Source organism: Alligator mississippiensis, chromosome 5 (genome assembly GCF_030867095.1).
Source record: "Alligator mississippiensis isolate rAllMis1 chromosome 5, rAllMis1, whole genome shotgun sequence".
NCBI lineage: Eukaryota > Metazoa > Chordata > Crocodylia > Alligatoridae > Alligator > Alligator mississippiensis.
This window is the reverse complement of record NC_081828.1, coordinates 63978592-63994165: the sequence shown is the minus strand read 5'-3', so window position 1 is coordinate 63994165 and position 15574 is coordinate 63978592.

Genomic DNA, 15574 nt, shown 5'->3' with positions numbered 1-15574 from the left:
GGTACCTAGCAGTCAATCATGGGTGGCTTAGGTGGTTGTCTGCTCCCAGTAATCTCTGGTGACCCAGAGAGCCAATGGGGCTTGCTGGGAAGAGTGCAGGAGTGTCCAAAACCTGCTGGCCTCAGCCAGTGCAGGCAGCCTCCCCCCCCACCAAAGGTTGAACATGTGGTCTGTTAACAACCAATCTAACCTAGGCTGCTTACAGAAACCCATGTAGGTTAGATCAATTCCTCCTTGAGCTTTTTGAACATCTGTATTTGGCCCAGAACATGTGGAACCAGGTAGGGGATATAAACACAACTGCTAGACTAAGCAGTCTGTCTAGTTCAGTTTATAGAAGATGTTGGGGAAAGGAGCTCTCTGAGGAAAGACTAGAGGCTGACTAGGAACTGCAAGCCATGGGCAGTAAGCCCAAGGGACTGGTTGGGATAGCCAACCAGTAATAGAAGATTTTTATTTGGATTGCACATAGATTCATAGATTCATAGATGCTAGGGTTGGAAGGGACCTCAATAGATCATTGAGTCTGACCCCCTGCATAGGCAGGAAAGAGTGCTGGGTTCAGATGACCCCAGCTAGATGCCTATCTAACCGCCTTTTGAAGACCCCCAGGGTAGGGGAGAGCACCACCTCCCTTGGGAGCCCATTCCAGACCCTGGCCACTCTAACTGTGAAGAAGTACTTCCTAATGCTAGCTTGTGGCAATTATTTCTTGTAACCCCCGGGGGTGCCTTGGTGAATAAAACCTCACCAATTCCCTTCTGTGCCCCCATGATGAACTTATAGGCAGCCACAAGGTTGCCTCTCAACCTTCTCTCGCGGAGGCTGAAGAGGTCCAGGTGCCCCAGTCTCTCCTCGTAGGGCTTGGCCTGCAAGCCCTTAACCATACGAGTGGCCCTTCTCTGTACCCTCTTCAGGTTATCCACATCCCTCTTGAAGTGTGGTGCCCAAAACTGCACGCAGTATTCCAACTGCGGTCTGACCAGCGCCCAATAGAGGGGAAGTATCACCTCCTTGAACCTGTTCGTCATGCATCTGCTGATGCACGATAAAGTGCCATTAGCTTTTCTGATGGCTTCATCACACTGCCGACTCATGCTCATCTTGGAGTCCACTAGGACTCCAAGATCCCTTTCTGCTTCCGTTCCACCAAGCAGGTCATTCCCTAGGCAGTAGGTATGATGGACATTTTTCCTCCCTAGGTGCAGCACTTTGCATTTCTCCTTGTTGAATTGCATTCTGTTGTTTTCCACCCATATGTCCAACCTGTCCAGGTCTGCTTGTAGTTGTTCCCTGCCCTCTGGCGTGTCCACTTCTCCCCACAGTTTTGTGTCATCCACAAACTTGGACAGAGTACACTTCACTCCCTCGTCCAAGTCGCTGATGAAGATATTGAAGAGTATCGGTCCAAAGACCAAGCCCTGCGGGACCCAACTGCCCACACCCTTTCAGGTCAATACCAACCCATCCACTATGACTCTCTGGGTGTGACCCTCTATCCAATTCACCACCCACTGGGCTGTGTAGTCATCCAAGTCACAGCCTCTTAACTTGTTTACCAGTATGGTGTGGGATACCGTATCGAAGGCCTTCCTGAAGTCTAAGTATACGACATCAACCCCTACTCCTGTGTCCAGGCGTTTTGTAACCCAGTAATAAAAAAAGACTAGATTAGTCAGGCATGATCTACCTGCTACAAACCCGTGCTGGTTTCCCCTCAGCATAATTTGTCCTGCTGGGCTCTCGCAAATGTGAGCTTTGATAATTTTTTCAAAGATTTTGCCTAGGATGGAGGTGAGACTGACTGGCCTATAGTTGCCCGGGTCCTCCTTCCTCCCCTTCTTGAAAATGGGGACCACATTGGCCCTTTTCCAGTCCTCTGGGACCTGGCCCGTGCGCCACGAGTCTTCAAATATTACCGCCAGTGACTGTGCAATGACGTCAGCCAGTGCCTTCAGTACCCTCGGATGGAGCTCATCCGGGCCTGCTGACTTAAAGGCATCCAGTTCCTCCAAGTGACTCTGCACCATCTCAGGGTCTACACATGGCAGTCGGGTGCCTTGCTGCTGGCTCTCTACAGTCCCAGTGAGAGCCTTGTCCTGCCCCTCACTTAGGAACACTGAGGCAAAGAACTCGTTGAGGAGTTCAGCCTTGTCCACCCTGTCCGTCACCAATTGCTTCTGCCCATTTAGTAGGGGTCCTATTCCACCCTAGGCCACATGTATCCTGAGTGGGGTAGTTAGTCATTTTGAGTGTGAATAAGTGTTCACAGGACCTGGATTTGGGTTAACTGGCTTAATTTAAGCTGCTTAAACCTAAAACAGGAGCAGCACATGCAGGTATTCATCATTTGCCAGGAATGGGTTGGACAGCTGGAGGTAAGTAACTGGGGAGGGGCTTGTGGGGTTGAGAGAAAGGCTTTTGCCCAGGGGACAGATAGTTGGGGGTTAAAACTAGCCTTGGTCAGGGGCGGGGAGGTTAAGAACAGCACAGTCCTAGGGATGTGGAGAGTGGCTGAGCTTTCCCAGTTCCGGAGTTTTATTAAGAATGTGTATAAGTACTCATGAGGTTGGGTTAATCCTTTATTGATCTATGGTTCATCTCTGAGGTGAACTAGCTTCAGATCAGGTGTGCTAGATTTTGGTTGACCTAATCCCTGTGAATGCCTTCATGCTGAGGCATTTGGAGTATAAATTGATCTAAATATAATACTTGTACATCCTCTTTGTTTGTAAGTTGATGGTTTTATTTGTTTAGCCATGAGGTATGGAGTTGTCTTGAGGAGTATGGAGGCCATCATAATTGGCTGACCTGGGTGCTGTGTATTGGCTGTTGATTCAAGGATAGAGAAACCTGGCTATGGACTGAGAGAGCAGGCTTACTGAGTCCAAATGAAAATAGCGATACCCAGATTAGCATTATATTGGGCCAGGAGGATGTGGCCTGATGATAAGCAGGGTAGAGTGCAGAACCAAAGGTCTGAGGGCTGCGTCCTCAGTCTATATTAAGTAACATCAAGGCATTGCAGGTGAAGACAAGGAAGTACACTCATGAGACGGAATGAGAAATGGAATGAGTGTGGCCAATAGAGGGCACCAAAGCTGTCTTAAGAGGCAAAATCCATTACAATTTCCAAGATCCCCACTTATAATCAAAATGAACTACCCAGACTCTTCATCCAGGCAATCTGGGGTAAATGTTCTTACCTGCCCCTTCCCTGCTCTTCCCCAAACACTGCATACCAGGAGCACCTATTTAGGCACTGGAAAGAGACAGTTTGAGGGTCATTGGGTCTATACACAAATTGCCCATTCCCTCTCACCTAATGTGCTGATCAGAACAAAGGCTATAAAGGATGATACAATTCGCAGATGGTATAGGTCAACAGCAAATTGCTATTATCCTCTCCCTGCTTCACCATGGGACTCTATGGCAAGATGATCCCAGGGTCTGTTTTTTGGGTAGAACAGCATACACAGCATATTTCTCAGAGCTGTGCCTGAAAGCCCAACATAGTTCCTGATTAATAAAAGAGAAGAGGTTGGAAGCAAACAATGGGCCATACTGTACCTTTTACTAGACCTCCTCATTGAAATGACCTAGTGTGAGGAGCTTGTCACATGGGATATTTAGCATGCGTTTTATATAAATTGTAGTAACCATTACTGTGCCGTATTAAAAGTTAAGTGTTCTGAGCAGTTACTTGGTAATGCTTACTATATTCTCAGTCTGCCCTGGATAGGGATTGAGTTGCCTGTGCCCTCTACAAGTGCACACACACTGACCCAGGCACCAGGTGCCATAGCTTACACATCTGCCTGTGAGGAAATGCAACCTCCATGCCCAAAGCATGTCCCTACTGTGTGCCTAGCATTGCCCAGCCTAGGAACCCCTGCCCCTAGCATGCCAGGATGAGCAGGGCTTCTGCCACTGATGGTAAGCAGGAGGAGACACTGGGAACTGAGCCTGGGAGAGAGTACTGCTTCTGCCACTGGATCTGCACCCTCTGATGGATTCCTGGGCAAATAAAGTCTCTGCCATTGGCAGTCTTGAACTGGCTCTGGTGCTTTGCTGGGGCTGCGACTGAAAATCAGCTGATTATACTCCATCATCACATGGGAATCTTGAACTCTCTTATTATTTCCATGGAACAGTCTGAGAATAGTTGAACATGTAGTACTTAGTTCAGAGACACTCCTCCCATAAAAGGTTGTAACCTTGCTACAGTGCAATCATATTTGGCACGTTTTAACTCTTGAATGCACAGATACTTATGTTTCAAGTGCAGTTAACACATCTTAGGTGCAACATGACATAGTCCAAAGATGCATAAGTGTTGTTCTAAGTTTGGGACTGCCGTGACATTAACCTATTTAATGCTGCTTTCTTGAGCAAAGGTTGACACATATGATTTGGGCTTTCTTTTGAGCAGATAGATGCTTTGTCATCCAGCACTTTAATCTTTGATGGTAGTACACAGTAGCATCATTGGAATTAACAAAAGCATTTAAAAATAAGATTGTTAAAATTGAAATGATATTGCTGCACCATTAAAAATATATATTATTTAGAGGTGGGTGAAAATTGCTGTCAGTTATTGAGTTCAATTGCTATATTTTAGGAACACATCATAAAAAGTACAACACAAGCAAAAATGTTCTGCAATTTAAAGAAAAGAAACTGATATCTCTCTCTTGTCTTCTGCCACTCCTGATTGACACATATTACATTTGCAGTGTTCAATAATCAGTTTTGAAGATGTGCATGCTTGATGGCTCAGGATGTCATAATGAAAATACAAGCTTTATTAATCTTTTCATCAATAGGAGCCACAGCTCATTTATATGTGTTGGGAGTAAATAAACTTTAACAAATGAAAACAGCGTTTATCAATCTGGACAGATGTCAAGTGGTTTACATAGTTACCCTTCTGGAATATACTAGAAATGGTTCTTCAGGCTTTAAAAAAAACCCTGCATAACCATAGTTTGTAATATCTGTATTTACATAGATAGTTTAGATATTTATATTTTACATGCATGGTGCTAAAATCAAAGGAGTGATTTACACCCACGTAAAAAGAGATTTAGAGCAGAGCCACTATGTCACTTCTTAATATACAAAGCTGTTTCTTCTATAGGCAAAACAGATCAGAAGGAAAGGAAGAACTCCCTGACACCTTTTGGCAGAGGACTCTGGCTGCAATATCTAGACACTCTGAGATGAGTTAAAAAAGAAGCCACATTAGTTAAATTCTCTTGGTTTTAGCACTCAAATGAGATATGGAGGCTTGAGTTATGTATATCTGCCAATTTTACTTCCAATGGGGAAAATAGTCCCATTGAATTAATAATAATTAAATAACATGTATAATATTTTACTCAAAGGGATTTCAAAACACTTTACATCAGAAGGAAAAGTATCAGTAGCTTATTTTTAATAGATGGAGAGATAAAAGCAAAGAGAAATTATATGATCTGGTCAAAGCTATACCCAGTGCCAGTGACACCTTCAAGAACACAGGTTGGACCACTTGTCTACTAACATTTCCAGAAGATCACACTACTGCCTCCTAACAAAGATATATTTAAGACTTGACATAGTAACTAGGTCTGCTAATCCCTAAATTCAGCACCTGCACTCAGTTGCAAAAAAACAGCCTAATTCTGTTAAGGTTCTTTCAAATAAACTATTATTAATGGTTCATTTAATAATTTAAATGCAAAGCCTACAGAACCTCTAAAGACTTCCACATTTAACACCAGGTGATTTTAAACAAGAATCATGCCTGTTGCCAGGCCTGAAGCTGAACAAATTTTGTGAATGTTTGTATGATATTATTATTTATTTTTTTAATTGTAATAGAATTGAGTAAGTATTGCAGTGCTTCTTGCATTATGCTGCACACTCTGCAAATGTGCCAGAAAGTGGTTCCTCATAATGAACTGCTACACTATGCCCTTAGGACTTACCCCACAGAAGAAGGGCGATGCTTAACTGCTTATCTTTCTCCTTGCTCCTGCTTTAGGGAAGTAAAAATGCTCTATTTGGCTCTTCCACAGCCAGCTACTACCTTCCAACTATGCTCATTCTGCTGCAGTAGATGGCATGTCAGAACTCTGCTTCATCTGTTCCTACCTATACCAGTAAAGGTGTGAGTGGGCACAATCTGTCTGTTTACACATACATGGCTTGCCTCAAAGTCCAAGACGTTCAGACCAAATTAAAGGGAGGAAAGGATAGAAGGACTGAGAGACTTATTTCTCTTCATGCCCTTCAGCCAGAATCAAAATGTAAATCATAATGAATTTAGTTCAAAAGCACCATGTTACTTTGCAGTAAATCAGAAATAAGGAAGTACATTTGCTCTAAATTGTTTCTGGTCTGTTTTTCTTGTGATGATATAAAAACATGTTTTCATGTGTGGTTTTACAAAATGTAAAATTGTTAGAGGATCATAACACATGGAGTGTAGGGTGACACTGTAAGGCCTCAGGAAACTAAGGGGGTTCTTGGCCTCATACTCAATGCATTTTGACATCCTCAACAAAAGCACAGCATGAACATAACAACAAGGAAATAACTATTTAGGGGTCAGGTGGGGAGGGCAGAAGTAAATTAGATAAGTGAAAAGTTAGAATTCCCTACAGTAGTATTTATCTCATAGTCTGCCCTTTGTAACAGCCTTAAAATTGGAATTAAAGCTTTTAAAAATGAAAATGTAAATCTACTCAATAGTTTAAATACTCAGAAATGACCCAGAAATATTCAGACCATGCAGGGAAAAAAGGAGGGACATCAGAGGAATGGAAAGTGAAAAGCAAAGCTTCTGAAGAGTAGATAAAGTAAAATAGGAAGGAAGGAGAAGCCAACACACCTGGAAAAAGGGGGAAAAATACTGCAAAATAGGCAAGGACCACCGTGATTACACTATGGAATTAAGGAAGGTTCACTGGGGTGGTTAAGTTAAACTCTGAGTACTTAAACAATTTACTTTAGAGGAAGGCTTGAGGTATTAAAGGAGGAACTGAATAAAGTAAAGGACTTCCAGCTGAGAGGTTATTCTCTAGTTCTCTGCATAGAATGCAGGTTTGTTTTTTTTTATGAAGATTACTGCTTAAGAATTTTAGTTACCTGCCTGATCCTTGTAGGTGAAACCACATCACATTCAGAATCTTATCAGATAGCCATTGACAGACTCTACTGAGACTCATTAACATAATGCTAAAAATGATCAATCATTACAGCATCTAAAGCCCAAAAGCCTTGAGTGCAGTAATGCCTAATGAAAGCAAGAAACACAGTTTTGTAAATCCATGCAAAAACATACAACGGACATGAGCATAAGTGTGGTTCTAAGCTTGCTGTAACATTAGCAGATTTCATAGAATCATAGAAAAATTAGGGATGGAAGGGACCTCAGGAATTCATCTAGTCCAACCCCCTGCTCAAAGCAAGACCATCCCCAACTAGATCATCCTAGCCAAGGCTTTGTCTAGCCAGGTCTTAAAAACTTCCAAGGATGGAGATTCCACCACCTCTCTGGGTAGCCTCTTCCAGTGTTTTACTATCCTTCTAGTGAGAACATTTTCCTAAAATCTATTCTAAACTTCCCTTGCTGCAACTTGAGACTGTTGCATCTTGTTTTGTCGTCTTCCACCACTGAGAACAGTCTAGCTCCATCCTCTTTTGAACCCCACTTCAGGCAGTTAAAAGAGGCTATTAAATCCCCTCTCAGTCTCCTCTTCTCTAGACTAAATGCACCCAGTTTTCTCAGTCTTTCCTCGTAAGCCATGTACCCCAGCCCCTTCACCATTTTTGTTGCCCTCCGCTAGACTATCTCCAACTAGTCCACATCCTTTCTGCAGGGGGGGGGGGGGGGGGGGGGGGGGGGCAAAACTGAACATAGTACTCTAGCTGTGGTTTCATCAGTGCTGAATAGAGGGAAATAATCACTTCCCTTCACCTGCTGGCAACACTCCTACCAATGCAGCCCAGAATGCCATTAGCCTTCTTTGCAACAAGGGTGTACTGTTTTAAATAGTATTAGTATTAAATAGATTTATTACTATTTTCTTGAACAAAAGCTAACAGATATGATTTAGGCTGTGTTTTGATCTAATAGATGTGTTCAGTATTTTCAATACAACTTTACCATCATATATAGAATTGCTGTGTCTAATGATATAATAATTAGGGACCTACTTAAATTATGGTTTCATGATTTTCACGGGAACAGTGGAAAAAAGGTGATATCTGTGATCAGCGTGAAAAACATCATTGGCTGCAATTTCCCAGGAAATCAACTGAAAAAAAAAAGCTAATAAAAATAAAATGTTGATTTTCCAGTGGCAGCCAGCAGTCCTTGCTGCCTCTGCAGCCCAGGCTTGCAGCCCAACCAGGAGGAGAAGGTGCTGGCTTGCAGGGAGGCATGAAGTGTCTACCCACAAATTCCAAGTCAAAAACTTAACTGATGTAACTCATTACAGTTACATTAACCTTGACAATAGAACAGCTAAGACAAGGGAAAACCAATCATCTGGTCAATAAAGTATTGGAATCTAAGCTAACAGTGCAAAAGTAAGAGACATATTGTTAATATAAATATATCAGTTGATATTGGAAATATATGGAGAAAGGCAATTCTGTTTTATAAAGACTGTCACTATTACATTTTTTCCTCCTGATATTTGGCTTGTTTATCCCAGCAAAATGAAGATTTCATATTGTAGTTGTTTTATGTAGACCATGCTGGTAAACATCCTCTACATACATGCATACAACAGGGAGCGGTAGAACTATTTAAACTACAAATAATGCTAATACAAAGTTATAAAAATCTAGTCTGAAGAAGACTTCCAAGAATTAGAGAAGTGAGGGTTTGGAAAAAACATCCAATGGGAGTAGTGGGGGAAGAACTGAATAAAGTAAAGGACTTCCAGCTGAGAGGTTATTCTCTTGTTCTCTGCATAGGATGCAGTTTTTTTTTGTTTTTTTTTTTATGATGATGACTGCACCCAAACAACAAAAAAAAAACCCTTACTATTTTTAAGAGGCCTGATCAAATTATGAAAAAGACTATAAGGCTTGCTATATCTAGGGGTGAATTTAATGACCTGCTAGGCCTTTGTTCTTATATATATGTATTTGTTTTATATCCATGTAAATGGAAATGATTGCAGCCAACTCCAGGGCAAATTTCTCGTGACCTGACCTGAAATTGCAGGCCATGCAAGCCCAAATATCCTGGCTTCAAAGGCAGGCTGCTGTTGGGTGCTCCTGGGACTCTAGAATAGGTTCTGTTAGAAATTCATCAAATTTGAACCACCTCCATGAAATGTTTCTGCTGCAACGAAATGGTAAAGTCTAGTGAAAATTAGTTTCTTTAGAATTCTCCAAATTTTTCTAATCAACATATTTTCCACAACACAATGTAACCAAAATGCTGGTCTGACACCTCAAATTAGCTATTTACAGTAGTATAAACATGCATTATATTTAATCACACTATTTCATACAGTTGATGAAAACCATGAACAAAAGTGAATTCAGTCATATTCCTCTTAGAACACTTAACATTTTTTCAATAGCTGTTCAAAGCAGCAGCTGTAAATTATCTTCACAATATTTTCCAGTACTACATATTTTCAGAACAGTTTCATTTTAAATTAGCCTTTTAAGAAACTAATTGCTTACTTCTCCAGATATCTATTGGCAAGGCAAAGGTTTATGGCACAAAAACTGTATTTCTCTATATTTTTTATTCTGTTTACATTCCAGCATTACATTCAGGGAACACACGTGTAGCAGTTTACTGCCAGCAGTTTGGGATGACTGCATATTTGAGGAACACAAATCCATGCTTGAGTTGTATAGATTTAACAAAAATAGGTGTTAAAACCTTTTAACTATAACATAATATTATGCCATTATATTTAATAATTTATAGTACGACATATATTACTTATATTTACTACATTTATGTTATATAATATCATGGTATAATAGTGTTATAAATACACCATAAATTTAAAGGTCAGTATTCTGACCTTCAATTTCCAACCCTGCAAGTTAGCCTCACCAAGAAAACTGAAACTTGCCTTGCCTTTACTATAAAGTTCCTGTTTCAAGTCTTGTGAGAATATGAAAAAGTGGGGTAGTAAAGCATTCTTATGCATAGAAAGGCTACTACTAGCCTAGGACATTTATACAGAAGAACAGTTCTTTTCAAATATAATTGCATTTGAATTTGTACTTTGTTCTTGGTACCCCCTTTTCCATAGAAGGGTTCAGTTATTGTGGGACAATACTTTCATAATGGACTAGAGATTTTTTTTTTGTAACCATCTTGAGACATATTGGAAACCTCCAGTGTTAATTTTGATAGATTAAGATGCCCCAGAGTGGCAAAGGTTTTAAAGTTAAACTTATATAATACAACATTAAACTAAACAAGGTTTGCTAGTTCAAATACAGAATACTTGACTCAATCCAGTGGCAACAACTATCATTAAACATTTTTAAGATATTTTATTAGAGATATAGAAAAAGAATGGAAAAAAAAAAACAGTTAAAGCATTTGTATTGTGAAATACTAAGTAAAGCTTTCATTTTAACAATATCTTATTTCCTTTCCCTGCTTGCAAAGAGGCTGTATAAGGAAGAAATAAATAAAGAAAAAGAAAATAAACTGTTTGACAATCTCTTAAATAACAGTAAAGGTCATAATGTCTCCTCTGGAGACAGAGAAAAGTTAGTAAAGATGGCTACAGCTGTTCTTGCAGTTGCTGCTGCTACCTTTGGAGTCTGCTGGAGTTTCAGTTCCTTGAAATCAAAGCAAAACAAGCAAAAACCAAAAGGGAGAAGAAAAAAATTGGTAGAGAGAGAAAATGCAATTCCTATTTTTAGCTTAGCTTTACTGCACTGCTTTTTACCAGTATCAGTATAAGCCTTTTACCAGTATCAGGGCATTTAAGACACTGCTTTTAGTTTGTGTGTAGTGTTCAGTTCAATCAATTGAAGTTCTGGCACTTAGTTAATGTTGTTTGAAATTTGAGCAGGTGAAACCTGTACAAGTATGCAAAGCGCTGTCTATAAGCAACCTGCAATGCTAAAAACACCCAGACAGGGGCACCCAGAGAATTCATCCCAGCATGCTTTGCAGACTCCCCCTTTGCCTGGATACAGGTGGCAGCAACCAAGGTCATAGGTCAAGGATAATTGCTTGGTGCCCCAAGGGACCATGCCTCTCCAACATGTCTTCCTCCCCTTACAGTTGTCAGACAGCAGACCTATAGCTAGTCTGCTGTCTCCCAAGCCTGTGTATTTTTCCTCCAGCAGCCCAATAAATCCTTGCCCTTGTGCACCAGTTGTCAGATCCAGAACAAATCAATTGATTTCTCTTCAGATCTCTGGCCCTTCAGATAGAGTTTGTGATGGTGCACTGGGTATAGCAAAACCCCCAGTTTTTCTTTATTAACATTTTAAAATACGTTCCCTCCCCTTCTCTTAACCATTTCTAACTTTCTCTCCACCCTCTCTATCCCTTATAAGTGATTACAAGTAGTACTAGGTAAGCTAAGCTAAGTTCTTATATGCTATTATTAATAAGTCCCTTTTTATATTGTAAATAGCACTCTGTTATGTTTGTATTGATTTTTACTGTTTTATATTGTATTATATTGTATTCCTATCATTTGTGCATTGATTTTTATTGTTTCATATTAACATTGTATGATTCAGGTCTGCAATGTGGGTTGGCATGAGTGATGTCAAGTATATATTTTGTGTGTCAGGTTCCCATCTTGTTCCTATCTTGCCCCCATGCCCTGTTGTGTAAGTATGTTGTAACCTATGACTCATACCTACCCCTCCTTTGTAACTTGGTTCCTGAATGAGTGGGGATGAATGAGGGTGCTTGAGAGACAATGGCAGTAGGTCTAAAAATAGCTCCCTCTGAATGACTGAACCATCAACTTGACAACCCAACCATCACCGTTCATTGACCCTCCCTGGCTCAAGATTTGGAAGGCAAAGACTGCTGCAGAAATCAGTCAACCCACCATTACAGACACCTGAAACTACATTTCCTTACCTAGGAGTGCACATGCTCAGTACACCATGGGTTTACTCTTGTGGGCATGTCACTAGGGTCATAGGTAGTCTGCCCCATAAAATCGGGTAGTGAAGACAAACCCAGTGGGACGCCCTCTCCATCTGGACTAGCACCACACCACACCACACCACTTATCCACCCAGAGGCCCTGCCAGTGACACCCCCTGGACAACACCTGTTGAACAAAGACCCCTTTCCAGCTTGAATAGGTAGCTATCACCCCCACCCTCTCTTCAACCAAGGACTTGGACTCTGTTTCTCTTCCCTGCCTCGACTCCAACCCTTCCACTGAGTCTCTTTCTCCTGCTGCCATTGTGAGTGCTGGTGTGTGTGGGTGGGAACCAATAACTTCATGAGGCTGTATATTGTGTTGTCTGTTTAATGAACCTGTTATTCTGAAACCCTGAGTTGGGTTTTTGTCTGTTTCCTAACTGTTTTCTCCTTGCCACCACTTATCTGCCCCCAATCTCCCAGCTGTCTGCCTCAGTTTCCAGCCCCAAGATCCCATATTTCTGCCTCAGTTTCCAGCCCTGAGTTCCCAGCTGTCTGCCTCAGTTTCCAGTCCACAGCTCCCAGCTTTTTCCTTCAGTTTCCAGCCCTGAGCTCCCAGCTTTCTGCCTCAGTTTCCAGCCCTGAGCTCCCAGGTTTCTGCCTCTCTCTCTTTCCGGGCTGTCTCCTCCTTGCTACTGGGCCTTTCCCCTTGCACCAGTGACCTTGAGTAACCCTGGGGTCACTTGACCTTAAGTGACCCTATCTCTCCCCCAGTCTGCTGGTTCTAATACTGACCCCAGCAACTTTCACTCCTGGCACTTTCACTGTCTCATTTTAACCCCCATCTATCTCCCTCCTTCCCCTCTTTCTGGAGACCTTTGACCCTTGATTCACCCTCCCATAGTCACCAAGCACCCTAGGTATCCCAAATGCGGGTATTAACAATTGCATTCTGTCTAACTTTTGGTGTGTATAGTGTATAGGTGTTTGAATTGGTAATAAGTGCGCATGTGCCTAGGCGGGTAATTTTGGATGTGTATTTGCTTAAGTTGGTAGTGTGTGTGTGCATGCCTGGTGGGGGTGTATGTATTTACAGTGTGTTTATGTGTCTAATTGATTTGTGTGTGTGTATGTGCAATTGTACAGCATGCCTTCCTGTCTAACAGTGTGATATTGAGATCCTGAGCATTGGTCTGATCAGGGGGCTCCAATCCCCATAGGAGCTGGCAGTGTCCCTGAGGGGGTGTAGTCCATGTGGTTCTTGTCCCAGTAGGTGTAGCAGTCTCCCTGTGGGATGTAGGTCAGGGAGCTCTGTTTCCCATGGGAGTGGGCCAGGCAGTGTCCATGCTGGGAGGTCTGGTGTTTCCAGTGCCCATGGTGGCAGGCTAGACATATCTGGTCATCTCTTCTGCCTACAACTCTTCTCATGCACAGGCATAGCTGAACCCACCCTAGACTCTCATCTCACGAACCTTATCTGAGAGCCCGTTCCATGTACAGTCTGTATTCATGAGGTGAAATGCAGAGTGTCAATGTGGGGAGGGGGGAGCAGGGGTTCAGTCCCAATGGGGAAAGGTCTACAAAGTTTGTATATAGAAGGGGAAAATGTCTGGCAGATCTGTCCCACCCTATACCCAAACAGTGTAGATCCTGTCCCCTGCTGGACCTCTGACCTGTCTCCTTTCACTAAAAAGACATGACCCAGGCTTTTAGATTTAATCCAGGGGCTCCTGGAATGGGCATAACCAAGTTGGACTGGGCCATTACTATACTGGGTTGAGAGGATAGGTCAGGGGTCTCTGGGACTGCAGAGGTGGGTCCAGTCAAAGTTCATGCTGGGGTGTGGGGCAGGAGGCCCTGAACTAGGGGCAGGGCTGGCTGGTCAGTGTCCATTGCAGGGGAAAAGGTCAGATCCAGGGTCTCTAAGACCACAGAGGTGAGCGTGGGCTGGTCAGCATATATAGTTTCATAGTTTCATAGTTGGTAAGGTTGGAAGGGACCTGAGCAGATCATTAAGTCCAACCCCCTGCCATAGCAGAAAAGAGTACTGGAGTCAAATGACCCTGGCAAAGTGTTCATCCATCCTCCTTTTAAAGACCCCCAGGGTAGGAGCCAGCACCACTTCCCTTGGAAGTTGGTTCCAGATCCTAGCCACCCTGACTGTGAATTAGTGCCTCCTGATATCTAGCCTGAATCTACCCTCTGCCAGCTTGTGACCATTATTTCTTGTCACTCCTGGTAGTGCTCAGGGGAACAGGGATTCTCCCAATGTCTGCTGGTCCCCCCTGACTAGTTTGTAAATGGCCACTAGATCCCCCCCTCAGCCTTCTCTTGTGGAGGCTGAACAGGTTCAGGTTCCTTAATGTCTCTGCTAAGGGACCTGAATATGCTGCTGGGGGTCAGGGATTTCCATAAGTGGTAGGATCAGAAGTGGTCTTGTTAAAGGGGATTGGGGACAGAGAAGCAGGTCATAGATCTGATGCTGGCAGGTGGCATGGCCCTGTCAGCTCAGAATGGGGTGGGTCTGACAGTTGCACAGCCCCTGGGCTGTCCAGAGAGGTTTGACTTTCCCAACTTCTCAGCTCTCAGGGGATAGATTTCCTATGAGTCAAACTGCAGCAGTAAAGTGCCACCCAAGTCACAAAAATGTCAGCCTGGAGGAAGGAAATGGAGGGAGCAAGATGCAGTGGGATGTCGGAGGGCATCCCTGTGGCTCCAATCAATTGGAAACATGTATAAGCATTAATTTAAATCTCTACACCCTGATCAGTTGAGACTTCAACCCCATGTGACTTGGTAGAGATTTCCACTGCATCAGTCATTTTTTTAAACTGGCTGAAGTGCTTTAACCATTTCTAACACAGTGTATCTCAACCAGAGGAACTGTGATTCCACTGGTTGAAATTTAATTTTTGTGCACACCCGCAGTTACCTTTGTGGACACAGGTTCATATCAGTATTACAAAATAAAATCTTAGCTACTGAAGCTACTTAAACAGATTTTTTTTTTAAAGGAGTGGATGGTGAGAGGGAAACAATGCAATAAGATGGGGAGGTAAAAAGATATATGGAAGAGCCAATGACAACAGAAATTAATTTTCATAGTCCAGCTGGCATTCAAGTTTTACTCAAAGCTAATGGAGGTAGTGTTATAATTTGAATCTTTCTCAGTGGTTTGAATCAGAAATATCACAAACAGAAGTATGAAGGCTCAGAGGTGTTGTGGGCCTCCTGGGGCCCCACAATATGGTGGAGATAGTGGCCATACTGGTAAAAATCATTCCTTTCAGTCCAACTATCATCTTTTTGGTGTCAGTATGAAATGAAACATTATTTCCAGTAGGTTGATCAGTTTTGAACCCCATAAAGAGATGACAGGTATTATAATCAAGGCCTAATTTCTGACATATCTGTTTTGATCTATACATTTCCAGTCACATACATTTGGACCAGGTTTTTTCCTAACAA